Source organism: Fukomys damarensis, unplaced genomic scaffold, assembly GCF_012274545.1.
Source record: "Fukomys damarensis isolate Sample0158 unplaced genomic scaffold, DMR_v1.0_HiC HiC_scaffold_38, whole genome shotgun sequence".
NCBI lineage: Eukaryota > Metazoa > Chordata > Mammalia > Rodentia > Bathyergidae > Fukomys > Fukomys damarensis.
Window position 1 is genome coordinate 4,148,458 of NW_022900950.1, and position 23,389 is coordinate 4,171,846.

Consider the following 23,389-nt stretch of genomic DNA (forward strand, 5'->3'; position numbering starts at 1 on the left):
ACAGCCACTCAAACTAATACCTTGAAGATTTCTGAAATCTGATACTCCTTATCCCTACTACTAAATGGATAAAACTTTGTTGCTTGACTTTTCGTATCTTTACAAATGAGAACTACTAGGTTAAATATATATTTACTCTTAATGTAAGTATATGATTTAGATTTAAAAATGAAGCTTCACTTTCTTTTTACAAAAGTAGTAACTTTATTTCTAGACATGAAGTGTCCATAAATATTAGTAACCTGAATATTCCTATATACTATAACCTTACCTCTTATATATTACACCCATTGGAAGGTGACATTACCTTTTAAGTCACTGTTACCTAGGGAGTATTTGTTACACTTTGTGTTGCTACCATACTTCGTGTTGCTACCATCATCCATTTTCAATACTTTGGTAACTCTGTATTCAGCTGAGATAAGATATTGTTCAACAGGATTCTGTAGTAGAACACTGAAGTGTATAATTTTGCACATGTATGATAAAGAAAAGAAAGCACGGTTGTATATGATAAGAGAGGAAACTAGTAATGTAGGCTTCAAACTGAAGAACATAGTGTTTATCAGTTGATGAAAATGTAACAATTGCTACTCTTAGTTTTTAAAAAGTAAGAAATTCAGAATTTCAGAATACTTCTAGATGTAGGAAATATCTAAAGACACTTTACATAAGATGACCTATTCAGAACTACAAACAAAAATACAGGAGCCAAGCTAAAATGATAAATCTTAATACTCTGAACAGCTAATGCATTATGAAAACTTTTATTATTAAATATCTGATATCTATGTACATGCACACACACATGTAAACTGTATTGGTCAGGTGTTTCCTGCTGCAACGTAATACTCAAAATCCCAACTTTAAGAAAGTGGGGTTCAGTTTGGTTCATTGTTTCATTTATGGTTGGCTGCGCTGAAGGCAGGAACCTCAAGACACAAGTACATAATAGATAAAAACTGCTCCCTTCATAGTACCTGGGAAACCAAGCAGAGGAACATCCTCAAAGAAGAAGTGGCCATTGACCAGATATAAACCACAAAGTCATACCTCAGTGACCTACCCAGATATTCCTGAAAGTGTCCTTCACTAATCTGCTAGACATGTTAACCCAGTCTGATTGATAACTCTGATAGATGATCACATATATGCTCCAAAACTTGAAAAATAACAAAGCTCAAACAAGAAAATAAAACAAAACAAATGATCACACATCTTTCTATGACTTAGAAATAAAACTCTCTGGCCAGGGATGGTGGCACATGCCTGTAATCCCAGACCTTGGGAGGCTGAGGCAGGAGGATCGCTGTGAGTTTGAGACCAGCCTGGGCTACATGCTGAGTTCCAGGTCAGTCTCAACTACATAGTGAGACCCCGCCCCCAAAAAACAAACCAACAAAAAGAAATAAAACTCTGTGAATAATCTTGCTGATCTAGAGGATCAACATGAAGAAATCCTTTCCAATAAGTTAATATATGTATACACACATAGCACTGTGATCCAATTACACCTAGGTTAACACTAACAAATCACATAGCTCAGCTTTCTATTCTTTTCAACACTTTAGAAGATCTCCAGGAATAGATAGAGCACGTGAATTTTGAACATACACTTGTTTTCCCCGCTTCATTGACCTTGCTTAACAGGTTCTCTTTAGTTTCACGGTAGTTTGTACCTTTTGAAGATTAGTTCATTCAAGTGAGGTTTAATTTTCTTGTCATTACATGGAGAACTTGAAGAATAAGATGTCTACAGACTACTATGCAGGGTGCAGAGCCCTCCGAAATTCATTTTTCTTAGAGAACCCATGGCGACATGTCCTTTTCCAAATACATTTGGCTTCTCCACTTAGGAGGCCAAACAAGAGGACCAAACTTCACCAAAACCAGGGTGGAGATAATTTAGGAAGAACAGACACTTCTTGAGAATGTCTGCAAATCCTAACAATCTAATTTTTTATTCACTAATAGCCTGTAAGGCAAGAGATTTCTTTCCCTTTCATCCCCCACAAAAGTAGCATTGTTTAAAGCTGGAAAGAAAAAGGTAGTGTTGTTTAAGAAAAACAAGTAGACAAACCTATGAGCTCAGCCAGATGGGTCACAGCCCATCCAAAACTGGGTAGTAGCTAGAGAGAATGACCTGTCTTTAAAAAATAAATAAAAAAATAATATTAACCCATCAAAACAGTGAGCTCCTACACCACATGGCTATAAGGAAAATGAAGTTCACAATAAAAATAAAATAGAAGAAAATAAAATTAGCAAAATGTGACTTTGCAAGTAAAATTTTAATTGATAACTCGGAAATAAAATACTCACTTGAGATCTGAATGTTGGCCAGGAAAAAAATGTAAGAAATAGTCTGAATATAAGGCATGTAATATAAAGTGAACAATCATGGAAAAAAAGAAAAGAAATGATATGAAAGCTTGATTTTGGGGAACTAACAAAAGATTAATATAATTTCTAAGTACAACAGCAATAATTGTTAGAAATACTAAAGCCATTATAGAAAAAAATTTCCATTTTGGACAGAAATTAGGCTATTAATTGCCTGTGCTTACCAACATCCACAGAGTGCTGAACAAAAACGTGACCTACTAAATTTCTTATATTTTATTGAAAACAAAAAAATGTTAAACTTTAAAGCAAATAGAAAAAAATAACAGGCTGGTGTTAGACTTCCCACTTTTAACTCTATAGACTACTAGGGAGTGTACTTATTAAATATTCAAGGAAAATGTCTAAACTGTTAGAGTCCTTGACTGAAACCACTACACATTAAGTTCTAAATGATTTCATCAAATCGATGTATTGGAAACAGCTTGCAGGTTGGGAAGTAGAATAAAAACCCATCTTTCTCCATATTTAAAAGTGAAAAAAAGCAGAAGAGAAAACAGGTAATAAATAAATAAAATGATTGAAAACTTCATCATGTTGGGGAGAGAAGGAAAAGATAGAGAGAAAACCTTTCCATATTTATGGGGAAAGTGGTGGGTATTTTGTATTTCATGAATGATTAGAAAGAAGCATTTTACTCCTTGATCAGGGAGAAATAATTTAAAAAGTTAAAGTAAAAATTCATACTTTGGAAAAATAGAGTAACAGTAATGTAAAGAAAAAAGAAAAAGAGCAATGTAAAATAAATAGGAAACCATAAATATATATTGATTAAATTTGAAAGAATATAAATACACCTCAATGTAGGAAATGTTTTTATCAGTTTTTAAATATTTCAAAATCTTGAACTTCTTTCATCAAATTCTCTTTAATTCTGAAAGCTATGTTTTTGAAATTGTTATAGGGTCAGAAAATAATGTATCCTGATACCTATTGTAGAAAATACTCTAATAGTCCTTAATATATTCATGTATACATATATTAATTATTTTATTGTACAATCAGCTTCTGAGCTGCAATTATTGGAAGTGATTGGTCTCCTATTAGCACTGAAAAGACATAAATGACTTGTTGCTAGTCTTTAGAGAAGTTCCATATTAATACTAATGGTAAAATACTGTTTAATTGAAAAATAAACACTAAAGCATGTGATAAAAACAAAATAAATCTTTATTTAAAGTCTATTAGCTTAGCTGAGAAAAAATCATCATAGAAAATTATTCTTCATAATACATAGAATGTTTGTGTTTGGTTTAGGAAAAAAAACATTTAAAATTCCAGAAATAAGACAAATTTGCACCTACTCAGGATAAGGCACATTAGATTTCTATATATTTAGAATTATCTAGGTATAAAAACTGAGAGTATGAATTATTCTGCATTGTGGGCAGTTTGTATACATTTTAAAGTGTTGGAAGATACATTAAAAATATTATCAACCTACATCCTAAAATATTTGATAAGAGAATAAGAATTAACAAACAAATTAAACTACTTTATGAAAGGGGTAGAAACAATAAAACCATATCCCCCACTTTAGCCTGATAATTACTAACATTTTACTCTGAGTTAGACCTCTCTATTCTACAGGAATATTTAGGATTTCCATGTACCCTATGTTTTGGAGTTTCTGATCTTCTAAATTGACAAAGTCAATGCAAAGTCTCACGGAATTATAACAGTCAGTCTCCATCACTATTTTCACAGCATTTTTTTTTTTTTCTGGTACCAGGGATTGAACTCAGGAACTTAGGCGTGGTGCCACTGAGCTAAATCTCCCGCAGGAATTTTTACATTTGAGATCTCATTTGACTTTCATGAAGATCTTCTCAGGTAAGTTTAGAAATCAGTAGCCCTATTAGACAAAGAAAGAAGCAGGAGAGGAATCTTTGTTCTTTGTGACCATTACACATACAAAAACAGAAGCTGGCTTGGGACCTAGAAGTTTGAAATTCCTATAGCGGTTGCTACTCCCAAAATTTAACATTGACTTGAATATGAAAGAACATCAAAGTATTTTTTTATCTGCTCATATGAGTTTACTTTTTATTCAGATCTTATATTTATTATTTTGATATTTTAATATAGTTTTTATGCAGTTCAAGAGAAACAGTATGATAAAGATATTTTATCTATTTAATGGAAGGTTTTATTTTTGTTTGTTTTCTTACTTATTTTTCATCACCCCCCTTCCCCTCCATCAGTCCTATTTCCATCTCTTTGTCCCTTTTGCTTTTGCAGGAGTTCTATTACCCTGTTTCCTATTATCTAGCCTTTATGTCACTTTAAGTGAAAAAAAAAAAACGGGTTGTGTATAGCAAATTATCGGAATTCAAAAATGAGAAAAGTTACTGCACCCAGTAGAGACTGAGCAACAAATGGAGGTACAGTGGCAGCACTGAGGAAAATATACAGAATATCATGATGTCTTTCTAGAAGAATATATGTTACTTTCCGGTATTTAATTTGCTGAAACAAAAATACTCATATGGCAATATTTTATCAATAATTATCATGTGCTAAACTTAGTGATATATCAAATATTTTGTCCAAATTTGGTACATAAAAACACTGGGTTGTTTATAGGAGTTTCCTGTTAGTTATCATTGTAAAATCAGTATCTGCATTCAAAGTAGATTTTTCCAATCACTGTCATTCAATGACTGTGACACAATTTTTATATACCTCTGAGTTTTAAGTCTTAGATTTGCATCTCACTACCCAAGGAATCATTCATAGAAATGAAAATGAATTCACACCACTTAAATAGTATAAAATGTTTATCAAGGAAATGAAATGTATGCTATTGACTCCTGCACACAAATATTTCTCTATTCTCAATATATAGGGCAGTCATTTTCTACGAATTTGTCCTGCATGAACAATGTAAATGGGAACAGGCTGACACATTTCCTCTCCCTAAGCATACGATCTGAGAAGCTGTGGAAGTTCCATGGTACAATGGTTAGCACTCTGGACTCGGAAAAGCAAGGATCTTAGAAATATTTAACTACCAAATTAAAACAAGATAGAAAAATTACTAATGATGATATAGCTACAAAAACCTATTTCTCTGCAAATCTATTGTCTCAGGAATTGAAAGGAAAAACAACACGCTTTTACCCTTAACTGTTTGCATTTTTTTATTAATGCTTGCCTAATAGTAAATTAAACATTGAAACCCCACCCTCTGAATATAAAGACCCAATCAAAAAATGAGCATCTGAAATAAACAGACATTTCTCAGACAAAGAAGTAAAAAGCAGCAAATGAACATGTGAAAAAATGTTCCACATCACTGGTCATTTGAGAAATGTAGATGAAAACAACACTGAGAATCCACCTCACTCCACAAATGGCTGCTATCAAGATATAACACAATAACAAATGTTGGCGGGGTTGTGGGGATAAAGGAACCCTTCTCCATTGTTGGTGGGAGTGCAGACTGGTGCAACCATAGTGGAAATCAGTATGGAGATACCTCAAACAACTAGGATTAGATGTCCTGTTTGACTCAGCTATTCCTCTGGTGGGTATCTTCCCCAAAGAATTAATAGAATTCTACCACAGCGATATAGGCACACCCAGGATTATAACGGCACAGTTTGTAATAGCTAAAATTTGGAAACAGCCCAAGTACCCATTGACTGGAGAGTGGATAAAGAAGATGTGGTTTTTCTATAAAATGGAGTACTACTCAGTCATAAAGAATGAGAAACTAGAGACATTTATAGCTATGTGGATACACATTGAGGCCATACTTTAAAGTAAAATCAATAGCACACATGTAGAAATACTGAATAATTTCTCGGGTGTGAAAAAACTAAAAGTGTAAATAAGGATCAAGATGTATAATTGATATTGTGAAATAGGAAGAAAATGTCTAAAACAGTAGGGGAAAAGAAAGAAGGGAAAAGAAAAATACCAGGAAAGGAAAAAATAGAAACAAAGTCTCTGTAAATAGGGAAGGGCGGAGCGGGTGAAGGAAGGGTAGGGGTATGGGGAAACAATAGGAACCAAGATACATCATGTAGAGGTACAAGATCCCAATGATGAATGTAAATGTATTATATACCTAAAATATACCAATAAATTTAATGAAAAATTAACCATAAGAGTTGAAGCCCCAAATATGATAGAAATACAAAGGACATATATAAATATATACAGCTTCTATGAAATAAAAAAGCACAGTGGCATTTTAAAGTCAAACTTTATATATGTCATTTAGAAATGAAGGAATGTAAATACTCTGTGTCCTAATTTGAATCCATTGGGAAATCAGAAATGGAACCTCACAAATTTCATATTAAATGATACACAAATATCACAAGTTAGAGGACATATTTTCAGGGCAATGTTATGCTCCAAAAATGAAATTCACTGAAGCTAGGAAAATAGAGTGAATGCCCTAGGTATTAAACTGGAAATATAATCTGTAGATATTTGAAGTGAACTCTAAAAAGCTGATATTTTCTGCAGAATATGTAAGCAACTTTCTAAATTTAGCAGTGGTATTGTGTTCACCTAATTTTCTTCTGAGTTTCAAACAGATTTCCAAAATTGACAGTGCCCGGTTTTTTTCTGGAAGCGACTTTCCAGTTATCCCCGAGCGTCCCTGTGTCTTGGAGAATGTCAGCACATCCTCCTTTCCTCCCACTTCAGCCGCTGGAGTTGTGTTAACGAAGCTTTGACTAATAACCAGAGAACTTGTGACTGGGTGCGGCTCGTACAGAAGGATGAGAGTTGCATATTCTGCATCTCTCACACTATTGATTTACTACTTTCTCATTTATGGTCCTGATAAAATGTCTCCACAGTTACATATTGTCCTCATAGGGCATAAAAAGGAAGCATTTGTATAGCATGAAATTGAGTACAGATCACCCCTGTTCGGCTGGTGAAGAGCTCTCATTTCTCAAATGCATTACACAGCCTGAATTTGTTAAGCAGCATTAGAGCCCATTACAGACTTCAAATTGACCTGTTTGGTATAAAACTGTATCATCACTTTCACATGATCTTATTTTTTCTTCTCTTGCTTTATTTCTTTCCTTTCATTTTTCCCTTTCTCCTCGCATACTGCTCATTGTCTATCGTCTCTGTTCATAAAGTCCCATTTCCATACGTAAGCCCGGAAAGGAAGGTCACTGTCCTCTTGGGGACAAAGTGGTACTATTTTCTCTTGTCACGCTGCCCTTGCAAATCCTTCTGGGTGCCCTGCTTCTTGGCTGTGTTTCCATTATTTAGGAGAGTGCCTCCGAGATTCATCATAATGCTATCCTCAGGGCCCTCATCCTCTGTCTTAAGGTGATGCTATTTCATAAAGAAATCCTTTCAATTCTTCAGTTACAAACTGGTCTTTTAAATGGGGTTCAGACCTTTTTTGATTTGAATTCAATTCCATGATAAAGAAAGTTACTTTCATTTTTACAAAGTGTGGAGAGTAAGTCTCACTGGAAAAAAAAAGTCTTCTCATTTGGTTTAAGACAGATGAATAATAAAGAGAGGAAAAGATAACTGGATTGTTAAAATTCGACTGCAAGGAGAAGATAATTTCAACTCGAGAGCTGTCAGTACAGAACAGAGGAAGGTTGATAAAATAGGGATCAGACATACTTCAGGCGAGTAAGAGCTTTGAATGAACTTCTAATAATACCGAACAACCTGTGGACATTTTGAGAACATTAAGAGGTCAGTATCTAAAAGCATCTTTCTTTGTACTTCGTGTTCCATGATATCTGAGAATGTTACTAATTCACAGCAATTCATGTGGATGTTTAAATATTTTTCATTATTGAAACATTAGGAAAATGTGAAATAGAGTTAATGTTAGGAAAGAAATTCACCAAGGCAAAAGGTTCCTTTTATATCATATCAAATTTTATTTATAATCCTATATAATTATACATATAAATAATGTGTCACATATACTTTTAAAATCTATTTTTCCTTTGTTCAACTGGTTCTTTTAGAGCTTAGAATCTAAGTGTGCTCCAAAGAAACATGTTATAGGGTTGGTCTCTAGTCTGGTGTCATTGGGATTGGGACCTTTAAGAGGTAGAAAGACTCCCTCTCATTAGGGGCATTAACTTGAAGGAGATATGGGTCTCCAGCCTCTTCCTCTACTGTTATTTTACTTCTCAGCCATGTGATAAACACCTTGGCTTTGCAATGTTGTCCTTGCTACGATGTGTAGCCTTGACATAGGACAAAAAGTAGAGGCCAATTAAACTTAGACTGAAACCTCCGTTAACTGTGAGATAAAATAAATCTCTTCTCTTCACAATCTGATTATCTCAGGTATATTTTTTGGTAACCGAAAGGTGACTACTTTAGAGAGTTACTAGGGAGAAGTAGGTGGCTGTGTTGATGTGAAGATTTGGAATTGATTTGTAGGAGGGGTTTCGAAAAGTCATAAGGAGTGCATTTGAGAGAGCCGAGAACGCTATGAGTGAAGATTTACAAGCAATTTTTTGAGGTTCAGAAGAGCAGAATGCTGATAGAAATGCAAACAGTAAAAGCTATGCTGATTAGGATTCAGATTAAAACAAAATTGGACTAGAGGTCATCCTTGTTACATAGTGGTAAAAAAACTGCAAACATTTTGCCCATGCTCTGATATTTAATGGAAGACTGAGTTTAAAGGTTATGGACTAGTTTTTCTCCCAGAGGAAATTTCAAGGCAGTGAAACACTCATGCTGTAGTGTGGGTATTGCTAGCTGCTTTTGCCAGATTTAAAGTGAGAATCAGAAGCAAAAGGGACAGGAAGAAAAGATTTGAAAACATTTGCAGCCCAGACAGAAAAGAAGCACTTGTAAAAGTGCAACCAAAGTAAATGAATTTGCTAAAGAGATTAGATTAGCACAATTTAAAATAAACCAAGAGCTTTGTACTAGGACAATAAGAAGGATTCCTAGAAGAAATCTGCAAGGCCACAGCCATCACAGGCTCATAAATAAATCCAAATTTGTTCCAATGCCTTTTCATGGTAGAGTATTATGAGGAGAGAACTTTCAATGCCTTGCTCACCCAAACCACCTAATCCAGCAATGAGGTCAGAGGTTACTGCAGCCGTGGTTCAAGTGGATCCAGGTACTCTCAATGGATAGTTTCGCAGACACGCATAATACAAGAGTTACAGGGTTGTGAAAGTTGATGTGGAGATTTCTGAAGCTGGCTGCAGTGGAGATACCAAAACTCGCTGAGAGGAGCTGCTGGCAGCGAGTAATCCAGCCAAGAGTTCCCATGTGGGCTTCAACTCGCAAAACTGTAGAAGTGAGGCTGCTAAGCCTGTGAACCATCATCTTCAGCGTGTCCTGGATGCTAGACAAGCAGTTGTAAGGCTGAATGTTTACCCTGCTGTGTTGAGGTCCTGCTCTAAATTGGTTCCTCTTTACACCCCTTTACTCTCTTTTGGACTAAGAATGGGTACCCTGGGCCTGTGCTATCATTGTATCTTCAAAATTTGTGACTTGTGTTTTTACAGGGATTCACAGTTTAGGATTTGCTTTTAGTCCTAGAAGAAAGGTTGGCCTTGAATATTTATACAATGATCAAATAGTTAAGAACTGAGGAATTCTTGAAGCTGGATTGAATGCTGTTTGCATTATGAGTGGGCATGAGCTTTGGGAGCCAGGGGCAGACGGCAACAGTTGGGAACTTAAGTGTCCCTTAAGTTACATGCTGTGCAGACTTGGTCTCTAGTGTCGCACTTTGGAGAGGTGGTGAGACCTAGTAAGAGTATTCGGGTCTCTAGGGCCTTGCCCTTTGCAAGGAAAATGGATATCTCAGCTGCTTCTTTCGGTTTTGAGATTTTTCTCCCCCACATGTCCCATCATGATGTGCTGCCTGTTCTCAAGCCCAAACAGCAACGATGCCCACTGATTACGGACTGAAGCTTCAAAAGCTGTGAGCCAAAATAAAGATTCCCTCTTCCTTTTGTTTATTGAAGCATTGTTTTGTTTCTGACATGAAAACATTTATGTGCTCCTAATATATATTCTAACAACAAAATATGAAATTCCAATGCACTGCTGAACTGTAGTTTCTAATCATTTGTAAATGTGTAGTCACTATTCAGCAATAAATGTCTGTAGTTTTTGCTTCTTAACCATTTAACAGATTTTAAAGTTACCGTTTTGCTAGTTTCATAAAATTTTTTGAACTTTTCTATTTTTGACATGTTCTGAAATATTTTAAGTTTGAAAGTAACTGCTCTTCAGAAACTAGATGAAACTCAAGGATAAGTTCAAGTTTTGTAACTTTATCCCATAGAATCGTTTTAATCACTCTTCAAAACTCATCCTGGTGTCTACGTTGTGAAGTGTCAGTTTATCAACTAACATTTTGCTTGATGATATTATTTTCCAGTAGATTTCAAATTTGTTTCCATAGAATTTTAAGTGGAGATACCATGAACTTTGTCAATCTTTCACTAATTCATATTTAGAACTCCTTTCTCATACTCGGAACTACTTCCAAGACCTCCTTCTGTCTGGTCATATCATTACATTGCTGTTGATATTTCAAACGTGATCAAATCTACAGTTAGAAGAAGCCGATGATGATATAAACATTTTACTTATTACTGGAAGTGTAGCTATATTTTACGAAAATTTCAGACAACATAAAATGCCATGCCTGTGTATATTTGGCTCTGGTAATAATGAGCAGGGAATCATCTTTGTACCTGAATTTATTCTGATTTCAACTTTTTAGCAAATGAAAAACAGGAAAAATGAATGCGTGCAATTTCATTGATTTGTTCTGAATGTTTATATCACCCATAATCCCCAGTGTAGAAATCTAATTACCAGTGAGATGATGTTAGGGAGTGTGGTCTTGTTAATGACTAGATCAAGTGTTTGCAGCTCGCGTGATGGGATTAGTGCCGTAATTACCTCAGGGATTTCACTCCCCATTTCCCCCTTTAGCACACAGCGAAAAGTTATCATTTACAACTCAGGAACAGAGTCCTCTCCAAAGAGTAATTTGCCAGCATATTGACCTTGGGCCTTCCACACTCCAGAACTATGAGAGATAATTTTCTGTTGTTTATAATCTACTTAGTTTATAGCGTTTTTATAGAAGCCCAAATGGATTAAGATATGCAATCTTCTCTTCATTCAAATGCAATTTTTGTTGTAAATTCTCAAGGTTTTTACTCATTTCCGAAGCAGTTTTGAAAAGTGGAACTATCCGTATAAAATACTCTATGGCTTTACTTTTTTTTTTCAAAATGGGCTTAACAATATTTGATTTCCTCTGACAGCTATCTTTTTGAGTGTATGTGAGGAATAGGATGGTATTTCGCTGTCACTGGAAATTTTGCCCAAGCATGAGATGTCCATTTATTACTTGATTGAAAGAGTGAGACTGAAGCAATATTATTCTTCAGACTACAAAAGGAAAAACTGGTCTTCTTAATAGGGTTTTATTATTTGTACACACACACAAATATTTATGCTGATTAATTTCTTAAAACAGTCCACATTGATATGAATCCAGTTTTCTTACAAAGTGTTTTGCTTATCTTTTTTTGAAATACTGTAGATCCTCCTGGCCTTATCTCGTACACAAATGTAAGAGGGCATTGCAGCAGCTGGTTCTGTGTAGACTTCAACAAGTTTAAACAGGTTTATCTAGACTCAGATGTAAACCTCTGAGTGGATCCTACGAATTCAGCACCATTGACAATTTAGGGGGTGAATCAGCGATTATTGGGTATTTCCTCTTTTTCTCATTGGAAAACACTCATCCAGTAGTCCTCCTGGCCACTTAATGAGTTTTTAAATAATCCCATCTGTCTTTTTTCATTGACAATCTTGTTGTGGAGAATTTTCTTGCTTTACTAGGGCATTGTTACCTAAATAAGATTTAGTATGCATTCCTTTCACTACTTTAATCAAAATCACATGAGAGATGTTTTTATTCAAGCACCATGGGGCCCTAATTCTAAAAGATCATTTTCTAGAAATTATTTTTTGAGTTAAGAGTTTCTTAAAGCTCTTCAACACTCTTAATTATGATATCTTTCTCATTATATAAACCAGGTCCATAAGCCAGAAAAATGAAGAGTAATAAGTTAGAGATTTGGTATTTCTAAAGCTTTGTTAGTTGAAATCCAAGAACTTTATTGATCATAAGTTAAAATATTTATACTAACAGTGATAACTAAAATGTTACTCAATGCCTGCTCTTTCTACGTGTAAGTTTTCTTTTATCCTGTTTAAAAGTATTGATGTCATTTGAAGTCTCAGACTCTTTTTACCTCCTTAGTACACTTGATTTTCTCAGGTTTCTGAAGCTTTTCTAAGCCCTGAGTGAAATCTTTAGGTGGGTTTTCCTGTAAGACATAATCAGATCATTGAGTGCATTGCATATTACTTACTGCTTAAATAGTTTACTGTAAGCCAAGAGTATGACTGTGCCTCACAGAGCGCTCACCTGAGAGGGATCAGCTCTCACTATTCCTGGAACACTGGGCAAATGTGTGTTTAATATGGATTCCAGATTTTAAAGTTGAAAATAAACTCCAAGATTACTTGTTAATTTTAGCATTGGTAAATAGTTTGGACCCAAAATTAAATTTGTAAACTATTTATCATCACCACCTGCAAACTGTTGCTGAGTATTCACAAGGAGACATTTATAGGCACTATTAGAGTTTCAGAGATTTGTTCGACATGCCCTCAAGGAGCTCATAGTCTCAAGGAATTTACAGTCTATAAAATTGTCTTTGTCAATTGTCTGGAAAGCCTAGGCACTTTGATTTCCAAACCCTCCATTTAATTTGGTCTTCAAGACATTAAGAAGAAGAAAGTAAGTAAGATACCTGTATTTTAGAATATTTGGAAATTCAGAAATTGTAGCCTGTAAAAAGTAAGCCATTTAAAGTTGTCAGGTATATGTAATTTCAAAATTTTAGAGGATTCTCATTTCTTCCAGATTCTACATTGCTTGCTCTTGAGAATGAGATTCAGTATACATTGCAAATATTAATTAAATTCCACTGATGTGATTTATACATATGCATTGTTTGTCTATTTATCATATATTTAATGAATTTGTGCTGTGGACCAAATAACAAATACCCTAATATCAAGGAAACAACAATAAACAAGAAGTGTCTTTCTTTTCATGAAGTTTGCATTCTACTGCTAGAAAAATAACAGCAAATAAGCAAACTATTAAAAACAGTTCAAAGTAAGTGAAAGGCAATATGTTAAACAATCTATGTGATATTTCAGATAGAGCAAAAGTTCTTTGGAGTGGTGATGTTTAAGCTGAAGAAAACAGGTAAGCCAGGAAGAAAGGGGCAAAAATCCTGAAGGAAATATTCCAGAGAGTAAGATGAAAACTAAGGGACTTCTAGGATTTCAAGCAGCATTTCAGGAAATGGCATCAGTGTAAATTATAAAGATGGAAGAAATATAAATAATCAAACATAAATGGAAAAAAGCTTGACATCACAAAGCATTAGGGAAATGTAAATTAAGATTACAATGTGATGTCGGGTAAGCATTGAGATAATGAAGAGGAAAAGGAACCTCTGCACTCTTTTTTAGGGGGATGCATGTTAGGAGAGCCACTGTGGAAAATAATAGGAAGATCCATAGAAAAATTATAAATGAAACTCACCTTATGATCTAGTAAAGCCATCCCTGGGTACCAAAAGAAAATGAAATCAGTGTGTTAAAGAGCCATGTGCATTCCCATGTTCTTTGCAGCATATTTACATAGCTATAAATGGAAACAACCTAAGTTTCCATGAACTGATACATGGAAAAATAAAATATGGTGCCTGTACACAAAGGAATACTATTTAGCCATAAAAGCATGAAATATTGTTACCTGTGACAACAAAGTTTGAACTGGACATCATTATGCTGAATAAAAAGAACTAGACACAGAAAGACATGATTCTCTCATACATGGAAGACAAAATAGAGCTGGTCTCTTAGAAGTTGAGAGGACAGTAGGAGTAACTCAGGGGTAGTGAGAGTAGGAAGGGAGCAGGCATTGGGAAATACTTATCAATGTATGATAAGTTACAGTTAGGAGCAAGAAGTTCAAGGATGCTATTGCTCAGAAAGGTTACTATAGATTACAAAATATACTATATTTCTCAAAAAACTAGAGAAAGGGCGCTTGAATGTTTTCACTATAAGGAAATGATTGAGATGACGTGTATAACATTTAAATGTTACACAAGGCACACATGTATTGAATTATTGTTACCCACAAAGCCTACACTTTTAAGTTAATGTTTATGGATCAGTTAAAAAATTAAAAAGGAGAAAAATAAACAATCGAGGTAGAAGCAGAGGCTGGTAGTTATGATGTGGAATTTCCATGAGAAATCAATGAAGGAATTTGAAAAAAATTTGGATGAATAGGAAATTATGACCTGATATTAGAACACATAGACACACAGCCCAAAATAGATATTTATTTTGCAAATGTGATTGGAGCAAATTTACGTTGTGAGAAGCTTGCTGTGATAGATTAATACTTGACCAACAGTGGAAAGATCATTGGACAATGACATCTGTTGGGGTGATAGGAATCTGGGTTAGAGGACATGAGAGTCTTGAGACAAAAAAGTCCTAAGAAAATACTAGAGAGCCAGGCGTGGTGGCTCACGCCTGTAATCCCAGCACTCGGGAGGCTGAGGCTGGAGGATTGCTGCGAGTTCAAGACCAGCCTGGGCTACATAGTGAGTTCCACGTCAGTCTCAACTACAGAGTGAGATCCTATCTCAAAAAATCAAAAGAAAAAGAAATCTTTTTGCTCTTTTTTTAAGTACCAGGGATCAAACTCAGGAACTTGTACTTGCAAGACAGGCAGCTGGACCACTGAGCTAAAATCCCAACCTGAAAAATTTCTTTTTAAAGAATAGTTACAGGAGGAGCAAACTACTCATTGGCCTGCGAGTGAGGTTGTGTCTGTCACATTCAAAGGGAGAATAAAGATTGCTATATTGTGTCTTTCACATAATTTGCAGCTTGTGACCATACATTGCCTTGTAATGATTCTTTCAATTAGATTGCGTATAATAGTTGGAAATATAATGTGGGGAACATGGAAAAGTAATACAACAATCCATATTCTGTCCTTTTTTTAAATCCATATTCTGTTGTTATGTTTGCAATGTAGAATTTGTAGGCATTTGGGTTGAGCTGATTAGAGACTAGAAATTAGTATTATTTTGTGTTTGAAGATGCTTCTGGTGTGTTTGCTTTAGGTGTACCTGAAAGCCCATCAAAGTCATCAATAGTTTCTTCCAAATGACCAAACAGGTAGAGAGAAGAAGGACCAACCACTGAAATGGAATCTCAGTGAGCACAGGCTTACAGGACTGGAGTGACAATTAAATGGAAAAACAAAACAAAACAAAACAAAACAAAAAACCGGAGAGTGACAGAGAGAAAAGAAAATCAAGGAAGAAACTGTTCCAAGTTAATAAAATTGAAGTTTAATGAAGAAAAAGACTAAATCCCAAATGGAGGAAGATCTATGCAAGTGATTATGCAAATGGATTGAAAGGGGTCAAAGGTTGAGGTTTCTTACAAGAAAAAATACCCAAAGGCATTATTTCATGTCAGAATGGGGTTCATTACTAGAAAATGATTAGAATCAATGCTACAAAGTCAAGAGGTACCCAAATGGAGATCTTGGCTTATGAAAAAAATAACAGAATTAATGAAGGGACTTTAACCTTTAAGTTCAACACATATTTAATTCTGTTTGTCTGAGCAAAACTTAAATATAAGGGAAGTAATTTATAGTTAAACCCATGTAAAGTGCAATGATTATTATGCTAATAAGCCTGGATAATAAAATCTCTTGCTTTATAAATGTCATAGATTAAAAATGGATTGTGCTGATAATTGGGCCAATGACGATTTTATGATTTTAACACAGATCATTTTACTTTAACTTTAATTGTCTTTTTTAATTTAATAATTTTATTTTAATTAGGGGGAGTCATATATAATTATTTCAAACTTCAGAAAATTATTCACATGTACAACAGTTTAAAGCCATACACTGGATATTTAAAAGACATGAATCTTCTCATAATGCCAGTTGAAGGTTTTTCTAAAGGAGTGGATAGTTTAAAATTATGTAAGAGAACTTTTATGAGAGGACAATTTGCTTGAACAGTTGCTGCTTTTAGTTTTCTATCTTGAAATAAAGGCTGTTCATGCTTAAGTGGCTCTCATATTTTAAATCAATTATCTCTGGTATTTGCAATTAGTGTGGTGGTCACTTTTTAGTTGCTCTCAAGTTTGAAATGTTCAGATTAGGTAGAAGAAATTAACTCATTTGTGACCTTTAACATGAATAATGTGTACTTCCAGGCTTTCAGATTATCTTTGAAAGTAATTCAATTTTGTAAGTGAACCAGTTGCAGAAAGTTAGGTTGTGCAGTGTTTGGGGGAAAAAATGAATGTTTTATAATACATTTAAAAATTCTCCTAATTTTACCACCTAAATATTTCATAGATGATTTTCCTGTCCTGATATTCTCTCATCCAGACTACAATTATCCCTATTCAGATCCTGATCATTCTTCACATACCTAATCCTTTAACTTACTCTTGCCTATTTTTGCCTGACTAGAAATTTCTTGGTCTTTATTATCCAACTGGGTATAACTTCAATTTTTCTTCCTAAACTACTTTTCTGGATGTTGACACTGAAAAAAATCCTATTTTGATCACATAATCTAATCAAAAGTGATCCTATCTCTGGATAAGAATTTGGTCCAGCCTTGCCAATGATCATTTTAAGAGACATTTACGACACATAAGTCTGGCTAATAAGAAGTCAGATGGGGCTTTATAGCGCAGGCTTTCTTCAAGAGAGTTGGGGATGGGGGGAGGGGAGAGAGAGAGAGAGAGAGAGAGAGCCTTTCTCTGAATACCAGAATGTCATGTGTATATGCAGTTCCTAGATGTGCTGCAGGATGAAACCAATTTAGAGAGAGAAATTGTTTAAAGAATTACAGAGAAGCTGAGCTGAAATTTTAGTTTGCAGAGCCTAGAGCCTTTCTTACTGATGAACTTCATGCTATAATCATTCTCCTTCTTATTTAAAAAAACTTTGAAAATCTCTATGCACAGAACTGGGAGAGATGAGACAGGTGACATGATTAGTAGCAGAAATTTAAGATTGAAAACCTATTCTGTGTTCCTTTTTAAAAATCATTGCCCATGGCCATCAGAAGACAGCCGAAAATAAAGAGAGGATGTTATAAACTACTAGATTTGATGGAAGCATAGCAGAATATGAGAGGAAAGCAAAAGTGGAGATTTTTGGTAACTGAATGAATGGTCTGATGCCTCTGGTTTTTTACTGATTATTTAAAATGTGACTTGGGAAAATAAGTGTATTAATTTCCTTTTCCTGTTAAGAAATCACAACACACTTAGTGACTAAAAGCAGTATATATTTATTTTTCGTACATTTTATATGTCAGTGTCCTAGGCATAGCTTACTTAGATTCCCCTTTTCCAGGTCTAACAAGCCTAAAATAAGTTGTTGAGCAGGGCCATGTTCTTCTCTGGAATCTTTATTGGGGAAGAACCCATTCCCAAGCTCATTCAGGTTGTTGGAAAAATTAGCAGTACTTAATGAGGGGTTCTGAGCCCGAGTGAACAGGCTGTGCATGGAGGTTGCCCTTAGAATTTGCGGATGGCCTGACATTCTTTGTTCCCGGCTGGGTCCAAGGGAAGATCACATTTGTAACTTATTTGGATAGGTTGCAGGGTTGTAAGTTGAATAGTTAGGTTTGGTTATAGGGGAGCTCAAAGGCATAGCCTCTGTGTGATTTTGTCATCTTTGATTGAGGTCAGCAGTGTTTATGAGTACCTCAGTAGTTTAGACTCTAGTAGTTCATGAAGATATTATGTGACTTTGCAGTGGACTTCCAAAGGGACATGTCCTCAGGCTAGACTGAGCAGGCTCCATTGAGCACAGTGGGGCATGCAGTATCAACTGCCACAGATTTGTATTGTGGGATGTGTTCCCAGGGATATTCTCAGTTCCCTTGGGACTAGCACAAGTGCTGCAAGGATTTCAGCACCAGAAGGTATAATCTTACGCCACAGAGTAGTACGGAACCTTCTCCAAGTCCTGCAGTATGATGATGGAGTCCATGGCACTGGAGAATGTAGGTTACAAAGGGGATCTTCCCTGGACCCCATTGAGTTATTTAAGTTGATGCTGAGCCTTTGTAATAGTGTTAGCCACTTTTGTGGAATTGTGACACCTAGAGTACCTTCTCTAGCTCTCAAGGAACAAATACAAGCAGTACCAGGATTTTTAGCACCAACAGCCATGGTCCCAATATTCATGTATAGGTAATGTTTGGGACTGTAGGACTAGTACCCATGATCTTGGAGTTGTAGGACATGGAAAAGACTTTCTGTAGATACTGTGGGTCAAGTCCTGGTGGTCATGGGGCTTGTGGCTTTGGTATTTGTGGTTCTGCAGTCCCAGGGCTTAGATGGGAGTGTCCCTAGGTGGTGTAAACAAAGCTGTGTTGGGTATAAAGCTTGTGACACTGGTAGCTGTGGTCTTGCAGCTTCAAGATGTGGATGGGTATCTTTCCTGGTGTTTTTGGGGCAGCCTTGCATGTTGCTGCTTTTTGCACTGGATGCTGCAATACCAAGGTCATGGGCCAGAAAAAGACCTTTTTCTAGTTCCTACCAGACTAGCACAGGTGTTGCCAAGGATTAGAGCTGCTGATAGTAATGTTTCTGGAACACGGCTGTGACTTTTCCAAATTCCAATGGACCATCACAGGTGAATACTGGACATTGTACCTGTAAGCTACAGTCTCAGGTTTAGGGTTGGAAATACCTTCCCTACTTCAAGTGGGGAAGATATGGGTGGAATTGGGATGTGTGGGTACAACAGCCACTGGCTCCTATTCAGCCCCACGAAGGCTGCATCAGCCTAAGCCCTCTGGTGCCATGAGAGGACTGAGTGCCAGCCTCGAAGGCAAGGTGGTACCTAGAAGTGGCTGTTGCAGCAGCTGTGTTCTAGGGTTGGGGAAGCCACGAAGTGACTCTTTTTCTTTGAAACTGAAACATTTAGAGACAAGGATAGGACAGAAGGCTGGGAAAAGAAAAGAAACTCCTAGACACAGTAAATTCATACCCTGTGGACCACAGCATATTTCAGCAGGCTCTCATCATGAGACCCCGAGGAGACAAGAGCAGCAGGTTTTCATGAAAAAAAAAAAAGAGAGAGAGAGAACACAATAAGAAAAGAAGCCCCAAATGCATCCTGTAGCTTCACTTTTTTCTTAGTCAACTTAAAATCACTAATTTTGGAAGTTAGAGAGCTAGGCAACACATTATTGGTTTCCCACTGGCTTTGCTTTAGGTAACACCTCTGACCAATGTGTTGTGACAACAGTCGCCTGAGTTACTTCCCAAGGGCCTGAAAGCTGACTCTTCACTTGGGTCTGGAGATGTCTGATGGGTGACAAAGTGGAATAAAACGCTTGGCATCCTTTTCTTCGTGATGCGTCTCTTCATTTGCAGTCTTAACCCTTAGGTCAAATTTTACTCAGCTCTTCACACAGATATGTTGGCTATTTAAAAAAATAATGTTTTTTCTAAAACTATGATGCCAGGTTAGCTTGACTTGTTTTGCTTTTTGGAGGTGTTCTGTATCTCTTCTCCCCCACCTTGGTCTTTCTGAGGAACTCAAGCACTGAATGTCTTTCAGCCTTATCTTCAGGCTAGAATGTTTATAGGAGACCATGGCACTTGCTGCATGAGTAACTTAGCAGCTTCTGAGCAAGTTGACAACTGGGTGGGATACTGAATGCAAGGCCATGATGTTAGTGGAGAAGAAGAACATCTTTTCAAAGCCTGCCTGTGATAAGGGGAAAGCTACCAGATTGGCCCACCCAACAAATTGATAAAGAAGCAAATCATTTTCTTTGTTGAGTAAGCAGCCTGATCACCCAGGCTGCTTTTGTCCCAGAAGCCATAGCTATGTCGTGCACAATATATGAATGGTCTCCTTTGACTGTTTAATGCCATAAAGATCCCAGTTCTAGCAGGCTGAGGAATGAGAATAGCAAATTTGAGTCCAGACTGGGCAACATAGTGAAATCCTATCTGGGCGGGGGGGAGGGGAGAGAATAAATGCGATATTAATTTGATCTATTGTCAGGGAATAGAGCAGTTATTTTTCGATCAGCCAAGTCCCAAGCTGTGATGCCTATGGAATGTGGACTTCTGAAGCTAATCTGCTGCTGCTATGGCTGGAGTTGCTGGCCATTTGCTTTTAGCTCCTCCCCAGCCCAGCCCAGTGACAGTGCAGGCCTCCCCTCCGAGCTCCTCATCTTCCTCCAGTCTGGTGTTGAAGTTGCCCTTTGTTTTATTCTCCTGTCCAGATTACTTTTCAGACTAACCCTGCTGCTTAGAGTCCCTCTAATTTCCTTCAGGTTACCAGAGTTATTCCTCAATCACTCTCCTGAAATTATAATTTTTCCTTTGTTACTTTGGTTCTTTCTTTGTGGCAGCATAGTGTGCAGGGAACATCTATTCAACCATCTTGGCTGCTATCTTGATACCCTGAAAATAGTTCAAAGGTCTCAGGAAAACAGGAAGTTTTCTGTATTAATGCAAATGTTTGGATACATATGCTCATGTTGATACAAAAAGATATAAACACAAACAGATGGGAGAATGATGAAGATAATATTTTATTATAAGTGCTCTCATTTAGGCTTCCTTCCTTTCTTTCTTTCTTTTTTTTTTTTTTTTTTTTTTTTTTTTTTATTCCCTTTGGAGTCAAATTAGATTTGGACACTGATAGATGAATAAGAAAAAGTTGCCTGGAATGAATAAAAATTTCTGGGAGCCAAGTTTTCTGTTTCTTCTTTGTACTCTCACAATTAAGCACCTGCAGATTAAGTGGGACTAATATTGCCAGAAGCAAATTAAATATTTCCCCAACTAAAGTTGGACAGGAAAATCCTTCTAAAAGGCTCTTTACTATAGTTTAGAGAAAATATCAATTTGGTTGAATTTTTTTACTTGAAAATTCGTTTAGCAACCTCTGAAGGGTACTGAGAAAATGCACTACTGTTTTGTAAATAGCATTCAATATGAAATGTGATAGGTGTTTCGGAATTGTCCAAAAAGCAATCTTGAAACTTCAAGCAAGGTTAAAAAATATGTCTATAGCTTTTGTGGGTGTCTCCCAAACTATAGGAATCTGACATTTTCTGGACAGTTCTGCTGTCTAGAAAAAAAGTCCACTCAAGGAAATTTTCCACTTGTAGAAGTAGAGACATTTAAGGACAGCAGGGTTAGAAGAGTATAAAGTCACTCAATGATATTTACTGAGTCTTAGTGCTGACTTTCAGTATTTTCTGTTTCTTTTGAGATCTTTAAGTGACTTTAGTTGTTTTATCAATATATCTAAATTGAAAGAATTAGGCCCTTTGATTACTGAAACACAGCTAAACAGCCTTTATAATTTTAAATACAAGGGGGATTTCCTTTATTAGGCTACCTGTGCAGGCAGTTTTTAATGTATCATACATTGATAAATTTAATGGGATGGTTTGGCAGTTAACAACCAATGGAATTTTTTCGTGCATAGCAGTCTCTCATTGTTATGTAATGATGTTTCCTATTTGTCTTTAAGGGAAGTAAAAAGAAAATTGTCAAATATTCTTTCTCTTTGTTTTTTTGTTTCTGTTAAGTTTATTGGTACATTTTAGGTATACAATACAGTTGCATTCATCATTAGGATCTTGTACCTTTACAAGTTGTATCTTGGTTCTTACTTTTCCCCCATTCCCCTGTCCTACCTTCACCCCTGCACTCTTCCTTATTTACAAAGAATTTGTTTCCATGTTTTTCCATTTTTCATATTTTTATTTTCCCTTCTTACTTTTCCCCTACCCAGCCTACTTCACCTACTCCTTTAGACATTTTATTTCTATTTCACAGTATCAATTATACATTTTGATCCTTATTTACACTTTCAGTTTTTCACACCAGAGAAACTATTCAGTATTTACACATGCCTCCTATTTATTTCACTTAAGAGTATGGCCTCAACGTGCATCCACTTAGCTGTAAATGTCTCTAGTTTCTCATTCTTTATGGCTGAGTAGTATTCCATTTTATAGAAAAACCACATCTTCTTTATTCAGTTGATGGGCAATTGTGCTATTTCCAACTTTTAGCTATCACAAACTGTGCTGCTATAAAATGGGCACACATATATCATTGTGGTATTCTTTTTGTCAAATGTTATTTTCTAAATTTTCTAAATCTGAAGTGCTGTTTCCTTATGCGACTGTGACATATTGGTGATAAGGGTTTATGACTGTTTATCTCAAGTCAAATAAAGTTGTTTCAATTTATATGTAAATATATTCCTTCCTGTTTTAACATAAGAAAAAAAAGCATTTAAGGATAGTTTTGATAGGTTTTCCTTTAGTGTAAAAAATGTAGCATTTATGGAACAAAAGGATGAACATTATCACTTCGTTAAACTTTACCTTTTGATTTATAAAATTTGCTTCCATCCAAAGATAACTGATGGAAATAAACAGTTTTTGAATAAAAGCAAAGCAAATTCTTTCTTACTATGTAATTAATTAGGTTGGTGGATAATTATTTTTATCACAGAGATCATATAGATTCTGGGGTCTGTTGACCACTGTGGAAAATTTATCTTGAACTAATGAAAATACAAATCTATTTTTGTATTGGTAATAAGTTGAAAGTACATTTTTTTTTTGAGAGAGAGGGTGTCACTATGTAGTTGAGACTGACCTGGAACTCACTGTGTAGCCCAGGCTGGTCTCGAACTCACACTGATCCTCCTGCCTCAGCCTCCTGAGTGCTGGGATTACAGGTGTGCACCACCATGCCCAGATTGAAAGTACATTTTTAACTTTCTGACTGGTAATTACACAAAATTATTTGG